The following is a 9,634-nucleotide window of genomic DNA, read 5'->3' as shown; positions in this document are numbered from 1 at the left end:
AAAGTTTGGGACGCCTAAATCGAACAGGCCCTATCGCTGAATCCAGATCCAGGTCCAAGATTACGCCCGGAATTTGTTTAGAAAAATTATCTGGAATCTAGGTGGGGTCTATAATTTTCCTAGATATTCACTTAGTTTGTAGATATATACCACAATTATTTTTATGATCCAGTCTGGTCCAGGCTTCAATCTAAAATTTTTCCCTAAAATATTCCCTGGAATTCCACCCGAGCAGAAATTTTAGTAGGGTTCTGATAGGGTCCTAATAAAGATACCTTAATGCCTGGTCAGGCACTCATCAGGCAGCCCTGACAGGGCCCTGACCGTAAATGTAACGTCGAGGTTTATCCATGATCAAGACAACTCGCTCTCGTATCATATCGGCTCGCCTTTTATACTAATACGGGACGATTTTTACTTACAAGGAAGACTAACGCGCGGTCGCCACGTCACGGCAGTATGTGGTACTAGTGCTATCTATTCAGGAGGGAATCAGGGAAAAATCTGTCGCAGTGGCAATCTAGGACCCATGTAGATTTTTCCGACTATCTTTCTCTCGGTAAAATCAAGGTAAATTTCTAGGGTGTAGTCTGGACCTAAACGGATATTTTTAATTAGATTTTTCTATCCAGACCCTGTACTTAATCTCGGCAAATTGAGGCAGATTTCTACCTGGGAAATTTTGATTGAATTAAAATTATACGCAGACATGTAAATATATTAAAATGAATTTATTAGACACATCTGATTAATGAAGTAAGTTGCCTCATCGAGATCCGAAATAAGGATGAATCATAAATGCAATTATTACGGAGAGAGAAGAAGCAAAGCTGAAGAAAGTGAAATAAGCAGCGCGACACACTTTTGTCAAGTACTCGACAGCAATGAAGGACGAATTGAAATACCACGGTTACACATGGTGTGAATTCATATTCCCTACCATGCTCATTTATACATTTGAATAGTTAAGAAACGCCAAGACCACTATGTAAGAATTCTTAAGTTTCCGAATAACGAAAATCGCTTTGAGGTATTGCCTTCAGCTTTGAGGAAAAGCTGAATCGATTTCGATCCCGTCAATTTTCATCGCGCCGTCGATCTTCGTTCGCGGTAAATCTTTGATAATGTCTTCTCCTTGAGGCGATGCGATGCATGGCCAAGATTCGTGTTTGAGGTTTATTCCTGGCTGATTTTAATGGTCGCATTGCCGATCTGGCCGCAGATAGATGCGTCGACGATAAAAAGTGTGGCAGATATATTCCGAGACGGCCGGTACGAAGGCGACCGAAAATCAAGGTTATCCAGATTAGCAATGAATAAGATTGGTGGCGGGACGCGCGCCTTGATGGTCGCCTGCCTTGCAGCCCGCTCGTCCTTTTGCCTGGATTTATAGGACGGTTGAGGATAGCGGAGAATAGTTCCGAGGATACGGAGCACCGTCACGGTGGTTGACGCGCTGAGTAAAATCCGTCTCTTCCACCCCCATGGAGGGATGTCATCCCTCCGTGTTTCTGCACGTCGCACGCAGAACGCAGATAAAGCCCTACGTCGTTCTCTAACGCGCGACAGCACAACACGGATTCTCGATTACGACACGCCTTTGATTTATCTGCGTCCTATTCTCGAGGACCTCTCGGCATCGCCACAAAATAAACATGACCCATAGAATTTTTCGTAACTGTGCCACGTGTTACTCGGGCAAGGTCTTTCCGTGCTATCGTAGTATAATAAATCTATCGGGTAATACCATTTTTGTGCTTGAATTCCAATTTTACTTACTATCAATCCTCTACTCTCTGAACGTCAATCAATGCGATTTTCAGTGATGGTCCGCTGATTGACTTTTGGAGAGATGTAGGACGGGAAAATTCAATCAACGTCGACCAGGGGTCATGCCATGATGAAACGATCAAGCCCGGGTGAATAAATTCGCACGGGGAACTCGTCCAAAAATGTACGCAGATATATAATGGATAGGTGGGAAGCGCGAGCGAGCGGCTGGAAGACGGAGGCATGCAAATTAACAGAATCGACGCTGAGTCGGCCGAATCGCATTTAGACAGACGGCAGGATTCCAATGCGGCTCGACGAGTTGCGTAAGAAATTATTGAAAATGTAACGGGCGTACTCCCCAGCAGCCCCTTCTCCGCCGACGCCGGCAGATCGAGAGCATGCACATGCGAGATATCTCCCTGCGAGGCGCGTCCGCGCTGACACGCTCGATCTGCATGTAGCGGTCGTGCATTGAGCTCTAACGGTCAAGAGAGACGCGCTTTTACATAAGCGCGGATAAGCGGCGTGCATAAAGCAACGCGACCAGGAGCGAACGGGAACAGATATCCCGGTCGATGGATATGCCAATTGCAAAATTCGCGACGGATACATTTATGGAAAGACCGGGATCTCCCGTTCGCGCGCGGCAGCGTCGCGCGCCCCATGCTCGGCTCGACGCCTCGCGCCTTCTGCGCTGCGAATCGTTACGAGATGCGTTAGACATGCTGATGCCGATCGAAGGTAAAAGTTTTTTTACGTCTACAGTCTCGATCTAGCAGCTGCAGAGTCCAAAGTTTCTCTTTACATCGGTATTTTTTCGGTCGCGCGAAATCCTTTCATCATTTCCGCGATGTCGCGCTAAGGCATTTTTCAAGATAAAACGGAATTTCGACGAACGCGTAATTCGACCCGACGGTATTAGCGTTTAATTTCAATCTTGAAAAAACAAACTGACGCCTCGATTTTTGCATGAAAAATTTGACACTTTGATTTTCTGCTACTTTGCTTTTTTCAAAAGAGTCCACGTGTCAGACCTTTTTTTCATTAAGGAGATATCGTTAAGAATTTTATTTCGCTACGATACAAATATCCATTTTGTGGATACTGGCGTAGGAAATATATTTGAAACGCGGCGAAATGTTAAGATTTTATTCTATAAAAAAAAAGTATTCACTTTTGAACGTTATCTTGGTAGTTAGTTTCAAATGCAAAAGCATTTCAAGCAGGGAGCAACTATTGGTTCGCGCAAAAGTCCGCCTAGGTCATTACCGAAGCGTCTCGCTCGCCGATCGCAAACGCGGAATCGTTACGTCGAAGCTCTCTCGTAACCGAGATGAATAAGTATTTGGTTCTAGATCGAGCCGGTGCGAATATTAACACCGCTGTAACGGAGCTTCGCCGCGAATGGGAGCGAGAAAAAGTGACAACGACAAAGAAGTAGTCCATTTCATCGCTCGACTCGCGACAACCTCTCGACTTGTCTCCTTTGCGGCAACTTTGCGTGAAACGTATTTCCATTTGCGTGCACGTTTTTACGTGCCAAATTATATTGCTTAGCCCGCCGCTTTGCCTACTCTGGATCAACCATTCCGTGGTACGACGCCGAGGAACTCGATTTTCCGCGGACGAAAGGACGAAGAGCATCTTGCGCGCTCGGCACCTGTGTCAAGCACCACGTGGGGTGGTGTCCGCGATTCCTCTCCGGCCTCCTCGATTACGACACTCTTCCGTGTCGATTTATCTCGAGCCGGCCGTCCGGTCGGTCGGCCGCATCTTGCGACGCGAGCGTTGCGGCGGAACCGGTTTTCGGGTGCTCTCTCACGTTTGAATGTCGCATCATTTAATTTCACCCGCGGACGAACTTTCGCGACGAGCATCCAATTATCGCGGCCAAGCGGCCGTCCGATAAAAGGGAAATTAGTCTGTCCGAGCAGCCAGCGCGCTTAAATGTCCACCTTTGTCGCCTACGGGTCATGCTTCTGCGTAGACCTAAAGGTACAGAACGCACTATTTGAGTGTAAGCGTCAGTGCAAAGAAGTTGATTAGATTCAGCTATTATACCTTTTGACGTCTCCAATTTAATTTACGGTTTGCAAAGTACGGTTTCTTGATTGGGCAAGAATTGGTATCGACAAGCCTAGTGAAGTTCGGTTTGTCAAACGTCAAGAAACCATCGAAACGCCTTGTCACCCAAGACATTTATAAATCAGACTTATATGGACTCGAATTTACTTCGAAGCAGGCGAGTTCTCTACTCCAAAAACCTATAACAATTTGTAGCCGTATTCCAAGCACGCTCTCGTCTATCGAGCAATCCGAGGTCATGACTATGTACTTAGAGTTCTAAGCTAGGCGAACTGGTCTTGTGGACTCTTCTAGGCGGAGATTTTCCACAAAAACGGTTCGTGTTCAGGTTAGACGAGTCGCGGTATCGAATAGAACGCGTTTCAATGGCGACTCGCGTCGCTACTAGGGATCTGCTCGAGCGAAATACTCGGCTCAGAGAGACGGTAGAAATAAAAATACAATTACATTAGAGAAGCGGGAAGGGAAAATTTTTGAGCGTTTACGAATTTATGTAACCTACGATATAATCTGTGTATTTGTACCGTTATGAAAAGACATCCAATGTACAAAAAAAAATACAAGAGAAAAATTCGCGAAAGCCAGCCTACCACAATGTAAAAGCAACGAGAAGAAAGATCTATGTTCCCGCTGTAGCAACTTGTTCTAATCCCCAACTGTTCTTTTATGTACACCAATGTCCGATGCAAACGCCTAACGCGATCATCCTGAAGGACGCATGCATAGAAACACGCAGACGCTCGAGGATCTCCTTCAAGGTGACGTCGAAATCGGCCAAAACCTACGACAAGTTACGGGATTTGCATCTGGCGAACGTCGAGATCGGTTGATCGAGGAACGGATGGTTAATATGAGCATAATATTATATCGCAATCATAATGTCATTTCCATAAATCGTCGCCGAACAAAATCCACGGAGGACTAGAGCAAAAAGAAATAGGAAGGAGAGAAGAGAAGGTAAGGGAAAGAAGAGGAGACACGCGATATTTGATATAAATGTATTCGTTGCTCTGTGCCTGGCGATTTTGATGCAGCGACGTCGATTTGGATTTCAAATCATGGCCCGGGTGCATCTGTCTAACTTTCGTTGGGTCCAGCATCCGATTTTGCCGTATCAGTATCACGGGGAGTGCTGCATCGAGAAAAAAAGGGAGACATCGGTATAATTCCACCATCTCGGCGGAGACACGATAATGTTTGCGATCTTCCGCCGAAAATTCGAGCAAGATCGTTGCCAGGCGATGCTACGCCTCAAAGATTCTTTTTCGAGATCTCGCACTCTCTGAACAAGACTTTCCAGTGGAATAGATATCCGAAATTAAACTCTTATTCCAATGTAAAACAATTCAGAATATTTCAATTCAGAATATTTCGCAAAGAGTCTCCAGAAGTATGTGAATTAAGTGTCAAAAAAACACTGTTCCAATCGCAGGTACACGGAATTGTATTTCATGTTCTGAAAGAAAACCCCCCGTAAAATAACTGTACGCAAGTTTAAAGTTATAATTGTTGAGTCAGATTTTCGTTTAAAATGCAAGCGACCAACGGATCGACGATCGGACCTGGGCAGAACGGCGAAGCTTCTTCTTGGCAGGATATTAATGTCGGAGTGCTTAAGCGGTATCCCGATCGCATCTGACGCGTGGTTTAAAACGGATACAGTCAAATTGCATCTGCTCTTGGCGCGCTGATAGAAATTGCGATATTCCGAGTTGCTCTAACCGGCGCATCGGCGCTCGATAATTAATTGGCATGCCTATCGGTTGCAATTTGACGCGGCAGGATCCGCTGCAAGTGACAGATGGTAACGTACAATCGGGCAGTGCTATCTAAACGGCACGTTAGACAGAACCTATGAATCTTATATTCGCTGTGAACATTTTTATGAACGAAATCTATTAATGTAGATAGGTGACGCAGAAATCGGTCTGCAGTCGATCAAGCCGTAGCAACTATTTCATTTCTACGTGATTGTATCATCCAAAAAGTATCCCGATGACGAGAAAATTTCAAGTCACGTTCGCCGGAATTCGACGGACTCCGGTGACTCAGCCACTTATAGGATAAGAGAACGATGTCGCCCAATAACTGCCTCGAATGGATGCTAACCGAAGGACACTTTGGGTCGACGTGGGTGTTTGATATGTCGGCGATATGCAACCGGTGGCAGGCCGAAATGTACACGACATGACACATTACACGCTCGCGTCCAGGACATCGAAATGCGCGATAGAGCCGCCCACCACTATCGTTGCGTTATCAAAATGCACATAAATCCACAGGACCTGATGCGCGGGAGGTTAAATCTGAATTGCAGGACACCCGGCGCCCGGGCGGATGCAGAGTAGAGTAGGACCGTGTACCGAGACCCAAATGCGGCCCGAATTTTTAACCGGTCCAACCGATTTGACCCCACTGCGACCTGCTAAGAAAAAGGGGATCAGCCACGCGCCGAGCGAGGATATCCGTGGACCGAAAATCCTGATTCTCCATTCTCTACATACGTGCCTTGTTCGTGCCTCTGTAATGTTCATTCCGAAGGGAGCTAACGGTTAGCGTCGACCAGTCCAAAGGTCGCTAAAGAAAAGAATCAATCGCGTTATCAATTTTATATAACAACCATCAGACAGGAGTCCCAGAATTAAGTAAAATTAACGGAGTAGGTACTCGTAAATTAAAAAAAAATATTTTGCAATAATTTCAGATTTTAGCAAAAGTATTGATACGAGATGACAATTCGATTAAACCATTGGAAAATCGTAAAATGAATAAGCAGTGGCTGATTGTCGGCTTGCGCTACAAGATTCGCCTCGAAAGACGAAAGAACGTTCGTTTAACGTGCGAGCTTACAGAACCTGTACTTCGGTTGCAGGAATTATTATCGTGTCTACCGGCGTATTTTCCAAGATGAATTTCTCGGAGGATGTTTACGCGAAAGGTAGCAAGGATAGGTATCCTTTGCACGAAGGCTAACCCGGCCTTATCCGCCTTATGTTGTGGCTGGCTGATCGCAGGGCCGAGAATTGCACGTATGAAGAGGGACGGAGAATCGCATTAAGGAACGGAGGTTCTATTTTCCCCGGCGTCAGTCAGTGGAATCCCGACGGAGACATGTATTTAGTAGGAGAGTCGTGCATCTATCTAGCCGATGCGATGGCAACATTAGTCAGGAATCCAGTCTTTGAGCACGGCTACTAGACGCGATTTATATTCCTACGATAGTGCTTCAACTCGTGGATTAACTTCTATTAGAACGTTAACTGATGGACACCACAAGAAGCGATTCTCGATGGTGTATATAAATAACATCCCTTTCCACATGACAGCAATAGTACAAGTAGATACAACAACAAAAAAACAGATTGTAAAAATTAAATTCACCTTTACTCGGATTGGACCACTCTTTTTGTTTAAATCGACGAAGGAGTAAAATGTATCGAGCAACAGTGAATGCCGCTATAACAGTTAAAGAGAAAATCAGTTTTGCATTCATTGAAATAGCTTCCTGCGATGTCGATGTCCTGACGAGATACAGTTCCGTCTCTTCCGTCAACGGTAGCTGCTCGGATAGCGTAGTCGAGGCACGAGCGCGCGTCATACGGTTCGGGAATAGCCTGTGACCGAGTTTCGACAGGTAAATAAGTACGCGTATCACGAGAGAGCGAGTGACGCATGGAACGGCGGTTTCGTTTCCTACGTCGCACGAAACGGCGGTTGCATCAGAGAGTTGCATAAGAAAGAGAGAGAGAGAGAGATTCTTTCCTTCGTGGAGAGCACCGATGAATCACTGCCGGATTCCCTCGCCGGCCAAGTGTAGCTGGAATGTTCGAAACACCAATGGACCGTGGCGATTCACGTGTCGAGTTTCTCGTTACGCCACGCCTGGAAGGCTCTCGGATTAACCAGAAGTTTCGATTTGGAGATCTACGAATTAATATCGCCATTGGCAAAGTTCATCTACACAATCGTACAATGTCGTTCTCAAGGTCGTTACATTTGAATATCGTTACGATTACATCTCTCCATGATTTTCTATTCTTCTGCTTCTTCCTTGACACTATTAACTGTATTTTCTCGTGCGATCGTAGTTGACACTGATCTCTCATTTCTGAGTATTTCGTAACGTAACGAGCTGTATGGCAACTTTAGGCAAACAGTTAGCGACCGAAGGACGCGACCGACCTTCGGTCTTCTTTTTTTCATCTATACCGAAGACCCATACGTTGTCACCTTTCCCGGTTTCGACATTTGTTTGTCGCCTGTCGCGAGCCGCTGATCCCGGAGAGCTGTCTTCCGGGGTAATGGCCGCTGCGGTGAATGGATATACAAGAACGCTGGCCTTGACACTCGTTGGCTTCCAAATGGAGACTTCTTCGGGTTTGTCGATGGTAACAGATATAGATATATTAATGCTTGTCCGCCGCAACTACATGCCTAGCGAGCTCCAGCTATTTATGATCTTACGTCGGAGTAGACTCCGGCGTATTCCGGCACGCGTAGTTCGATGACGTTTCCCTCGCTCGCGTCAAGCGAAACGTGTACTGTCTCCGATGATGCAAAAGTAAATGCGGCGTGACAAGCGCTCGCAGTCATATACGCGCGCTGACCTACCGCGAATTCATTTGGTCTTGACGAGAATCAGGACGTTACACGTTAATTGTAACACGCAATGCTTGACAACGCGTTCGATAATAGTGCGCTGATCCTGGCAGAAGATTGCAGATCTATATAAACATTCGCTGTTCCGAAAAGTTTTTCCATAATTTCGCTAAAAATAAACGTATCGTTTTATTTACGAACGAGATTCAATTTGCGACAGACTTTCAGGGATAATTAACTTTCAGAAATGCGATTGCTCGGGGTTTCAAGTTAAAAAACATGCACATTTACATCGAACGCGCATATTTGTACGTTTTTGTGCGATAACTGAATGAAATTGAGTGCAAAAAGGACTAATGAGATGCGGGAGATGATGTTGGCCTTGACCGACCAGGAAGGCGGAGTAGGGATGAACGAGTCCCCCGATCGTCTGGGTCAGGCAGTACTTCGGAGACTTCCTTGCTCAAGTTTTAAGCGACAACAAACACTGCGATATATTTTGTGTTCACGGCCTTTCGCACTTCTTTTCGCTGTTTTTCCTCGAATGCCGGACTGTAATTGCAATTGTTGCTGACTTGCCGTGTGCTGTCGAAAGAAAACGGTCTCTGAAATTTTGCCCGCAAGACGTAAACAACTGTACAGTTACACAGACTCAAAGACGTATTGGTTGCATGATCTCTCGCAAACAGTATCGATCTTATTCGTGATTGCGATTAATAGGACATTTAGCGTGAAACATTCTTTAGCGTCATATGTTATCTACAACTAATTTCACTATGTTTCAGAATAAATTATTCATTGCTCGATAAAGTACGAATAAAATAAATTATTTTCTAACAGAACAACGTGTCTTCTCTCCTTTAAGAAGATAAATTGTAATAAATGTCCTTTCGCGAGACGTTCGCGCGCAATAGCGGAATGCACTTTTGGTTATCGCGCCACTTCGTCGTCTGCTTTCGCGCCAACGTAGATTCTGAAAACAGATTAGTTTTCTCGCGGCTCCACATTATCTTTTCCACTGTCGCGGACATGCCGGAAAGCAGTAAACGCGTGGAATCTGGGTTCGATGGACCCCGGCTCGATTCTGACGTAATTCGCTTCCAGGTCGTCCACGGGTGGTAGATTTCCTCTCCGTTCACAGAAGCGCGCGCGTGCACACGTTATGTTGGTACAAATT

The sequence above is a fragment of the Vollenhovia emeryi genome, unplaced genomic scaffold, assembly GCF_000949405.1.
Source record: "Vollenhovia emeryi isolate VEMERY1.0 unplaced genomic scaffold, V.emery_V1.0 DF939142.1, whole genome shotgun sequence".
Taxonomy (NCBI): domain Eukaryota; kingdom Metazoa; phylum Arthropoda; class Insecta; order Hymenoptera; family Formicidae; genus Vollenhovia; species Vollenhovia emeryi.
Note: the sequence above shows the minus strand (reverse complement) of the source record.